Consider the following 11,629-nt stretch of genomic DNA (forward strand, 5'->3'; position numbering starts at 1 on the left):
GAAAAGATTAAAAAAATAATAACATATCAGTATTATGTTAATTTTACATTGAAGTAATAATCAAAACGTCGTAACACAAGAAAAGTTCTACATTTTGACGCACAATTTTTTACTGTGTATAATCCACTCTCTGAATTGGACACAATGAAGAAGATCGAAAAAACGATATCAACTGCAGTGGAATATGTCAGTCGCTTACGGCGTCGCGTCGGAACGCAGATATGGAATTTATCGTGACGTGGTTTTATTTTAAACTCGTCGCATATTCACGTAAACTGTCAGGAGCTATTCAGTTTGATAACTACTATCGACGAATTAGAGCGAGTTCATTCTACTGCGAGAAAAATAGTTTCTCTCTCTCTCTCTCTCTCTCTCTCACACACACACACACACACGCACGCAAGCACGCACTCACTCACTCACGTATCTCTTTTTCGTTTCACTTCTCGGTGGTTTTCGACCATTACCACCGTCCGTGATTTCCTCGTCAAATCGCGAGAATTCGCATTGTCTATCGAGCGAAAGTGGCATCGTCGTTCAAAAAGTATCGCGAGCTCGTCGATTTACGCCGAGTCGCGTCACGTATCACGGTAACGTATCGCGCTCGAATAAATCCGCGTCGCCTGTGCAATTTATCCCTCTCTCTCCTTCCCTTTTTCCCTCCTCTTCCTGCTCCCGCCCTTGTCTCTGTATGCGCGCAATTCCTCCTTTCTTTCGCACATCGGCACTTTTTTTCTTTGCCATCGAGCTATCCCGTACTCTCGATCTTTCTCGCAGATCGATGTCACGCATGCATCTCGTTGTCTATAACACGTCATACATATCTCGAATCCGCGTGCGAACAAAACGAGCACTACGAGTAAGAGAGACGATTCTGTGAATATAAGTGCGGTGGACAGGAAGGGACAGCTCACGGTCACGGGTAGAAAAATGTAATTGTCAGTCTCCTCTTGCGTGCGTGCTGGGAGGGATAATTCCTACAATAAATTGCACCTTAGCGATAAAGCCGGTTGACAACGGTGGCACGTCCGAGGCGGGGATGCGCTAAGGGCGGCTGCCGCCTGGGGGTATCAGGCTTAATTTATTGCTGTTGTTATATACGAGATATAAAACAACGCGAAAAGTATTATACAAAGATAAATAAATCTCTAAGTGATATAATTGTCTCTAAGTGATAATTTTTATCTAAAAATAATTAGATTTTTTTTTAAATTCAGCAATTTTTAGTAGTTAATTTTGATTTAATTCTTTAATAATTAAGTATGATTTTTTTATATTGTGTGTGTGTTTTTTTTAGTTTTGTTGCAAAACCTATTTAGCGTAGTCCTGGGCGGCTTACGCCTGGTAAAACCTTCCCCCACGTTAAGCTATTCGTAATACCGCATGTTTTAGCCGTTAAACGTCAGGACGTTATCGAAAATAATTTCTCTGGGAAATTTCGTGTAGTGTGACGCGAAAAGCTTCGCCGAGTCACTCGTCCGTGTTGGTCGCGCGAGCAATATTGACGAGCGCTCCTGCATTAAATGATAAAGCGGTTTTTTTGTTTTTTTTTACAGTTTTATATTTCATTTTGACTGCAGTGGCATATTCATTCGACTATTTCCACACTCTCTGTATCATTGATCAATTTACTTTTTAGAATCAAATAAATTTATTGAGCGGTATTATGTAAAAGCGATTTAACTCGTCAACTAGCACAGTTTCAAATAAATCAATTTTAAAATTGTAAAGATATTTTATATCGCACACACACACACACACATACACACACACAGCGTCGCAAAATTTAATTTTATCTTAGTCATTATTTTTACATGCAAAATTATCGATGCAGTTAACGCACACGTCCAGCGCACGCTTGTTTAAATTTCATGATATTTTTATGTGACATCCATCGAAATATAATAACAAAATACATAATAACAAATATATAACAAATATATAATAAACAAACCGGGATCGCGAAAAATATACAATTGTAATTCGCGCACGCGCGAGTCACATTCTCCTCCGTTACAGTCACGATAGTTAAAAGCCAATTGAAACATCGTCAATACATTTTCGTACACTTTCTTGTCGACTGCAATTAACGCTACTCTCAAGATTCGCCGTTAAATAAACTTGGAAAACTTTGACACAGTACGTCCCTCGCCCGTAGACTTCTGTGATACTGCGATAATTACTTTCGTTGGATATAGTCAACGTTATATATCGCGATGTCAGTTAGGACGATCATCTATAATGTCGTTGTAATCAGTTAAATTTACTTCGACGAACGTAACTTGGTAATTTTCGCGCTGCGAACAAAACTTCTCTCTGCCGTGCTATTGTTTGCGCAGCTGGTATCGCGCGGACTTTGCAAAATAACTTTCCTGAAAGATCTACATTTTACAATTTTCTTTTAAGTTTACTCAGGGTTGTTCCGAAATGTTACGTAATGATAGTATTTTATGTTTAAACTGTGTGTGTGTGTGTGTATATATATATATATATATATATCTGTGTGCGAACCGGAGTTTAGTAGAATACCGCTCGCTCTGCACGTTGCGCGATATTCTTGAACAGTGTTTTTCAATCAGTATTTTTTCGCATAAGCTAAAAATATCTTTATTCTATAGAATGTTTTATAGTTTACATTATTTTATTTTTTGAAGCGACGTATCGTAACGATAATAAAAAAGAAAAATGTAGAGATATACGTTATTAAAAAGAAACCAAGGAACATGTGTACTCTGAAAATATAAATATATATAAACGTTTGTATATATATTCATTTACATGTTATTTTCTGTATTTTCTTTTTTGTATTTATCCAAGTAAACACGCATCTCTTATTGTTTGCCACTTTGTTTGTTTGTTTTTTTTTGTTTTTTACTTTAAGATAATCGCATTTCATTCCAAGAATGTGGAGAATTAGAGCGAATAGCCGATCAGAAAGAAAGAAACAGAGATATGAATGATGACGACAACTTTCTATTTAGAAGATGTTGACGCACCTTGGTGTTACCGGGTTAGAAAGTTTTATGGAAGAGATCCACGAATGCTACACACCTGCGTCAAGTAAAGTTTGTTGTATTAAGCATGAAAAATTATAATACGTCGGGAAAACTTTGACATCGCAGACAAAAGTGAGGAAGAAAGAGAGAAAGAGAGAGAGAGAGAGAGATGGAGATAGAGATAAAGCAGTATGCGTCTGCAGATCTTGATTATATTAAAATTCTCGCCGAAATTTTTGAATAATGAATCCTCGCGGATATTTGATAGGAAACGAACAAAACCTCGCGAAACTTTCGCAATTATCGAATGTCGCCGTTATTGATCGCGACAGTAAAACTTGCCTATATATATATAAATTTTTCAGTCCAGTTTTTGGAGATAAATATCTTGCGGATATCGTATTTTATTGCGACGATGTGGCACGATCGCTTTATATCGCTATTGGAATTCAGGTCCGCGTTCTACACCAGTTTGAGAACATTTCCAACGTAAGGTTACAACATAGGAGAAGCCGGACAAAAGAGCTAGGGATCTTTTGGACAGCGAAAGCACGAGAAGAGCTGTAACCACTTACTTGATGCGACAGAACAATGCATCGCAAACAATTAATTAACTCGTCCGCTTCGCGCGCTACAAACAGCCATAATTAATTTTAATTACACGAGTCAAGAAACGAACATTATACTGCGCAGACCGTCGCGATTAATTATAATTCGTTACGGTCAACAAGAATATAATTCCGTGGTATGTTAACCGATCAAAATTTAGTATTCAACCGTTTGCGGGACAATAAAACGTAATATATATTGTATATATATGTACAATAAAAAACACAAATAAACGATATATAAAATTATTGTTTGCGTATAATATGAAAGATGTAAATAAATAATTGATATTGCCGCATCTCTTTGCGAGCGTGTGTTATAAAAACATATATTTGTACATTGTACCTCTCTCGTCGTTTCTACAGTCTACACTTTGCTGGTTTTTTGAACACTGCTTTTCTAAGCACAAAAAAGGAGAAAGAAAGAGAGAGAGAGAGAGAGAGAGAGTCGGTTTTGTTCATTAATATCAGTTAAATTTTACAAATACATACTCAACATCCTGTGTGAACGTAGCAAGGCCAAAGTTTGCGCAGCAGAGGAGTTTCACCCTTCCGGATGCATAATTTATGCGGGTACTCGGCTTTCTGCGTTGCAAGACTTGGACGTTTTGCGCTTCAAAGAGCATAAAAATGGCGACGGTTTAAAAAATTCCCCGTCGAGCACTGACGTTCGTGGGAGTTTCATGTGTCGAATAAGTTGAGATTGTCGTTTTAGAAAAATCGTGCACAAGGCAAACGGATATTTCTGGAAAAAGGTTACGCAGCGCATATTTGTAACCGGAGTACTAAAGAACGATATTGCGTTCAGAAAACTTTCATGCTAAGAATAATATAGGAGGATATTACAAACAGATTTTCCCCGAGGAGCATGGAAAAATGTAGTCGAATATCGAAACGCTTTCAAAAGATTCGATACAGTAGAAAATAAATAGTAACGTTCAATAACATAAGTGCAAAAGAAAAACAAAGAGGTTAAAATTTTCTTTTAAGTTTTGCATCACATTTTACAGAAGTTCCGTTCTTTTAAAGCGTAAATACATATTGCGTGATATTCGTGCATTGATAAATCGATTAAATCACGTACGTCGCATCATAATCAAGATAGCCTTAACATAAGGCTATTAATTGTCTGACCAGGAACGCGCGGCGCTAGTTGTTTCGGTAAATTCTAGCCCACCTCCTCTCTCCTCTCCTCTCTCAGTTGGGTCTGTAACTAGACAAACGGCGTGATGATAGCATCGCGCGCGGTTACCGGCCTTTATTGCAATACGTAGTAAATCACACATGGCCTAACTAACAGCGCGGGATTGTCTTTACACGCGATGCGATTACGCTGCAAATTTTGCTGTGCGAATGTTCGGATGTTCGGCTTCCCATCGCGGGAAACCAGGTGTAGAGGCGAGCAAAAAAACAGGAGCGAAATAAAAAAAAAACCACACCTCCACTTCGATAACTCGAACCGCGCGCGGAAGCTGCGAAAATATCGAAAACGTAATCCGACGGGTTTTCCGTGGTTCTCTGATATACGTTTTCGCATGGCGCTGCGGCGGTGGCGAACGAACCCACCCCCGTAAAAGCTTGTGTGTTTACTGTCGACGAGAGGTTGGCTCTGACGCGGGGGTTCGGTCTCCCGGCACGAAGTAATCGTGTAATCAGCGGGCGCGGCTTTATCTACTCTGGCATATCGGCATTCGGCGGCCGTTGGTGGTGATTCGGTGCCCGAGTTGAGCCGCAAACAGGCAAGCGATAACATCCGACGGACATCGCTCACGAGGCGCAGGTTGTACGCGAGCGCGGGTCTTTATCGCGGCGATAAATCAGCGCGCCGTCAATAATACGGCGGTAGCTTTTCGCGTAAGACGACGGCGGTCATGCACATTAATGCGCGACACACGTACGTACGTGCATACACACGAACACACACACGTTCCACGTGCGCTAGGCTAGACGTAGGTTAGCTATGTAATAGCGGGGGGAGGGGGGCCATAACTCCCTCCGAAATTAGTAACGGTTAGGCCTACAAACGGCCTCTAGGCAAGCGAACGCCTGCCGGACGAGCCAGTCGTGACATTAATCGCGTCTGTAAATTTCATGGAAGCACAACCGGGCATAGCTGCGCACTTGGAACTCGTGGTTGAGCTTCGTCGCGGCGGCAGGGGATGAATAGGGGATGTGTGCGAGCAAACGACATTTAACGTCCGACCGGTCGGACTCGATCGTAAAGAGAGACAAGTATAATCGATTTCTCGATTATCCTTCGCGACGTCGACGTAATTATTGCGCGGAGATGTAAACAGAAAAAAGATCTTAGAAATATGTGTGTGTATATATTGTTAGTATTCATAAAACACATACATATTTTTATGATTCTACACGGAAAACACCGATAGTTTGAATCTTTTTAGCATTGAAAATATTTTTGTGACTTGTCATTTAGATGCTAATTGAGGTATTTTCTTTGCATAAAATTGCGACAAAACCACGTACGACTTGGAAAATGAACATTTGTCGTCGTTTCTCGGATTTGCTGATTTTTGTCAGAATCAATTGATTTATTTACAGATCTTATCACAATCCGGAGACCTGAGACAAACGTTTGGATTCCTCCTCAGTTTGGTCCGCCTTGGTGTAGGCTACTGTGCTCCGTTAGTTATCCTTTAATCGACAAACCAACCGTACGTCCGTAAGGTCGCAAGCAATTGCTAATTAAACGCGTCTGATACGTGATTGACGCTCAACACAACCTGTTCTCGCACATGTGCGGCTTCAGAGAATTGCAGCTTTGAATTTGCTAGCGCTTCGTGGAACATTACCATATGGATAAGGCAAGATTTCGATAAAAGTGCTTTAAAGCTCGGCGCCGAAATGTGGTTGAATTTTTCATGCTGCGGTAGTACGTGCTAGCAGTTGCATACGCGCGCTCTAGATCCACCGTATTTAACCGGCGGATCTTCATTCGTTTTCTTTTCTCAATTAACAAAATGTCAACGATAAATACAAAACGTTAATTTTATTATTGAAACATTTCGAGCGCGTGTCAACGAGATTTGTTTGACAAATCAAAAAAAAAAAAAAAAAAAAAAAAAAAAAAAAAANAAAAAAAAAGTAAAGCGCTATAATAAAGATCGACACGTAATTATGCAACTTCGAACTCGTAAGTAATTCCGCGCTTATCTCTGGCTGTGTTCTCGTTAATCAGATATGCGTTGTATTACACGCGAGAGAAGAAACGTAAAACGATGATCTAATATTTGCGATGACATCAAGAGTGTGTGTAGAGCGCTATTATCTATTTGAACCAATTATATCCGTGCGTCCATATATGTTCATCCTCGAATGGTTATGGCAAAATATAAAAGGAACACGGACAATACTTGACAATAATAGACATCTATTGTAGACAGAACACGAAATTATACTCAACCTTTACCGTTCAACGGTCTAGTTCGATATTATTGGCCAGTATGTCGACGTGATATCGTATTGATTTTCGTAAACCAAACGGGGCGTTTCGCGGTTTCGTTGTGGATTCGAAATTCGCTAAAATTTTGCTATCATATGTTCGTTCTCGCTATTATTTTGGCAGCGATAACGATGTTGATTCGTAACGAAATAATGCGATCGTGATATTCTAGCGAATTAAGCCCCGATATTATACTCGCGTTAGCAATCACTGCATCATTTACGCGGATTTGATTATTTCGTCTTTCTAACGTTGAATATGTACGATTTACTAATCAATTATTTTGCACACACACATATGTGTATATATACATGTACGTAAATGCTTAATTGAGTTGCAATTCCATGTGATCACGTACGAGACCTAATATAATTAAATCAAACGGCAATCCAATGGCGGTCGAAATAGAACGATACATTTTCTATTGCAAATTTAGTGATATTCTCGATTCACGTGTGTGTTAAAGAAAAAATATCAACAAAATGAACTACTCAATTAGACTTTCGTTCTAAATTGGATGCGATTATTAGATTATTCACCCGACTTTTTAATATTAAATATCAGATAATTGTAACCCATTAAAATGAAAAACTTTCCCCAAGGGAGAATATTTATTAAAGAACCTGTGACTAGAGAAAAATGCGCAATAGGTATGAAATGTCCTGTGAGAATTTATGTCTTATCTGCTCGCATCTCTAAGGGTCGTACCCATAAAAATTACTTAGAGTTAACCGAGATTTAATCACTTCACTATCTCTTTTCCTAGCTCTGTTTCCTAGAAAGAAACGGCGAATGAATTAAAGCTCAGTTAATTTTCACTAACGTTTATGGGAGCGACCCTAAGCCAGCGCGCGAGTTACGGTTTCTCACGGAAGATTAAATGAAACGTCGATAAACCGCTTACTTGCACGGAAAATAGTTATGCAGGGGCGATTTGCTGATCTTTCAAGTCCCCTCTCCTCTCCTCTCTCTCTCTCTCTCTCTCTTTTTTTCGTGGTACCTATGTATTATATATAATTTCATTAGAGCTGATTTCTTTTTTTTTTTTTTTTTTTTCAAAGTCCGGCCCATTTTCATTATCTCCGCGTTAGACGCGACATCTGCTGAATAAGAATTCGCGATATCTCCAGAAATGGGAAGGGCACGGGTGAGGGAGGACGTTTTGCGATTTAAATTATGTCGACCGGAGGTGTGTACTCGGCAGAATATAATATCTTGCTCGCGGGCGCGGTAGTGGTGGTGAGAAAAATACACCGCGGGAGAACCGGTAAGGTCGATTAATCGGCCGCGTTGCAGGAGCGGCCCCGGATCCGGTCGAGCAGGTTGGGGCGCCCCCGATATTGCCCGACCACCATTTCTGCTGCCGTTGCCGGTGCGCTTCTGCAAGCGATCTTAAAATTCCGCGCGCTCGTATCCACGGAGAAACGAATATCGCCGGAATTAACGTTGTGCTTATAATTGCGTCAATTAATATCGGGTAGCCTGCGCGGTGGCGATATCCGGTCGCTGATTATCGAACTGGAACACCCTCTGATACAAGATAAATTTACGCGAGCCGAGGCTAAATCGTTCAATGGATCTTTCGAGGAAAAAGTAGATACATCATAATTCTGCTAACGCTTCAAAACACGAAGTGTTGTGGCCCGATTCGGCCAACGAAACGAAGTAAACGCGATATCGTGTAAATAACGCGCATGCTCTTTAATAAATAATAAAACTGCAAAATGCAAAATTTAAACGATAGACAGATAATGAAAAATGTAGTTTTTGGTATCAAAATAATGTGATCGCAAAAACTGTAGCTTAAATATTCTTTCTTTTTTATCTGACATACGATCGCATATTGTTGTTTATGAAATGTCGTAAATCTATGAATATTCAATTAAGAAGAAATCTTGATGAAAGAATTCCGTACTCGATATTTTATTTATTGGACGTCATGGAAAAGAAACTCTTTCATAATGTAGAGACACAGGTTGCGTTTATCGCAAGTAGAGCGGCACTTTTATTGCCGTCGTTTATCGACTGATTAATTGACTAGACTAGTAGTCAGGCAAGATCTGGTCATACACAAAGATCGCTCTGCTCCTCGCTGTAATTCCCACGGAAATTTTTATCGCAGTCAGGCCACGAGGATAATAACATTTCTTTGATCACTTAAGGCTTTGTTTAAATTAAGAGTATATCCTTTACTGATTAAATACCGACCTGCTTTGCGTAATACGTTCATCATCTGATCGAAAATGTTTTAACTCGAGCTTAAAGTTTCTTGATAAAATGTAACTTTACGCAATTATCTTAAAAAGTTCGCTTGAGAGCCAGCACAATAAAACGATGTCGAAACAATAGCCGTTATTAACTGCGATATAACAAACTCGAGGGATCACAATTAAAGTTCAGGTTTACGCGCAACTTTTTATTAATAGGCATAACTCATGCTCGTCGACCAGAGAGAGATACGATCTTTTTGTTCGGAAAAAAAAAAAAAAAAAAAAAAAAAAAAAAAAAAAAAAACAGAATCGCGCCCGCATCTGATCGAAACCTTTGACGTTTAATACTTCGTTAAAGCCGGACCACTTTCGCCGTAAGCGTGATCGCTTCATCGATTAAAATCCATTTAAGCGCGCACGTAAATATCGTTCGTCCGGAATATAGAAAGATACGAAATCAATAATATCCGGAACGCCGAATTGCCTTCCCGCTCTTACGCAATCGCGCGCGTTTTTCGTGTCACCTGTTATCGCAATAAAAATTCGTCAGAGCGATAATCTATTTCTAATACCAAGAGAGATACCGCGCGCGCGCGCGCCGCGCGTCCCTAATCGAATCCCTTAAAGACACGTCGGATTATTTACACGCGAATGCCGCAGCAAGATCGAACGCGTACATCGAGGCAAGGCGCGTCTTATCGTCCAAGGTGGAAATTATGACTTCGTGTATACGTTTTTCCTTTCTGGCCGTGCGCGACCGAGCTCGCGAGGAGAGAACAGGTATATCGAGCATGTAACAGAAGCAAACCGGCGGTGGCGACGACAGTGGGGGTATCCGGTCAAGCGGCTACGCGCGCGTTTCGCAGCTGGATGCCCCGCGGCGAAGCGCGACAGCGCAGCGTCGGCATCGCAGCGCAGCGCAGCGCGGCGCGGCGCGCTGCACAGCCCGCGCTTCCTCTCGTCGCAACGTCACCGCCGCAGCCGCAGCCGCCACCGCCGATCCTATTGATCTTATGGTAGAACCATTAACCATCGGAGCGTGCACCGAATGTTTCGGAACTAATTTAAACTTAGCCGCTTCTCCGCCCGCGGCATACACGACGTCGAATTAAAGACTTTGAGCGCTATGGCTATGCCGTCGTGTGTACAGCGATATGTGCAAATCTTGATCAATTAAAACGATTGCCGCTATATGTAACTTCAAGTATAGTTCGGAAAGTGTTTTGCTCGGAGAAACGCGTTCGAAGACGTGACGCGCGCGTTTGCTATTTGTTTCACGTTACCTAGTCCTCGCGTGTAGAATTGAAATTATTTCAAACCTAATAAGATAAATATACAGTCAATTATATCGCTCAGCGATATAAAACCTGACACGTTATTTTGCAAAATTGACTTCGACTCTCTGGCAATTCGTCGTAAATATTTGCATCATAAATGACGGCACGCGATAAAGCTTTGAAACTGTCATATTTTCTTCCTTTTAATTCGAATTAAACGACTAAAAATAATACTGGAAATCGTTTTTCCGATAATCACGTCATTTGTCACAAATTTCCATACTGTGTTCCCGCGCAGGTGTAATCAATCTCCGGGATGAGTAAAATCTAGTTTTTTGTCTCGCGCGCGCGCACTTGTCGTTCAAATTTTTTCGACTTCCGAATAGCTTTTAGATTGCTTTTAGATTTCGTATTATGAAATTTCGCCTGTGGCCTGGGGGTTAAAAATGTTGACTAAAATATAACAACATTGTGAGGCGCGGGCGGGTGCACGCGCGCAGACGAGTTACACAGAGAGAGAGAGCGGTGTAAGGTACCTGCAATAATTTTATGGAAATCAGACGATGCCGTGGTACGTGCTGTACAGACGATGGGGCGTGCTTATACAGTGAGAGAAGAATGAACGAGGACCAAGGCATCGTGCAACGGCATATAGTTACAACAAGTATATTATGGTTCCTCGGCTTAAACTGGATTTCAAACGTGCGCGCGAGCGTTATCGTACTGACACACTGTGATTGTTGGGGAAGTCCGCGGCATATACGCACCAACGCGCGAAGCACGTACGGCGTTCAGCTTAAGAACATAGTGCCACTTGTACTTAATCCTACTTTTGAATAATGCGCCACCGTCAGCAATTGTGCGAGAGATCTTCGCAAAGGTCGGCAATTCCTCCGGAAAAAGATTTCACCTGCGGGCGAACAATCACCATACGTGCGATGTACTATCGTGTTAAAAAAAAAAAAAAAAAAAAAAAAAAAAAAAAAACTCGCGTGAAAAATCGTATTGAAATTTATATGAAAAAGAAAATCGTATGTATGTAGGTTTACGTGTTTTTCGCGTAAAAGTTATTTCC

The 11,629-nt window shown here is 40.7% G+C and overlaps 1 protein-coding gene across 1 annotated transcript in view; it reads right to left on the bottom strand.

Moving 5' to 3' along the window:
* LOC109855445 (irregular chiasm C-roughest protein-like) overlaps positions 1 to 11,629 on the bottom strand; it is a 142,198-nt gene that overhangs the window by 26,777 nt on the left and 103,792 nt on the right. The gene's annotated exons all lie outside the window — the stretch shown is intronic.

This window comes from Pseudomyrmex gracilis, unplaced genomic scaffold (genome assembly GCF_002006095.1).
Source record: "Pseudomyrmex gracilis isolate BER0280 unplaced genomic scaffold, ASM200609v1 scaffold_0, whole genome shotgun sequence".
NCBI lineage: Eukaryota > Metazoa > Arthropoda > Insecta > Hymenoptera > Formicidae > Pseudomyrmex > Pseudomyrmex gracilis.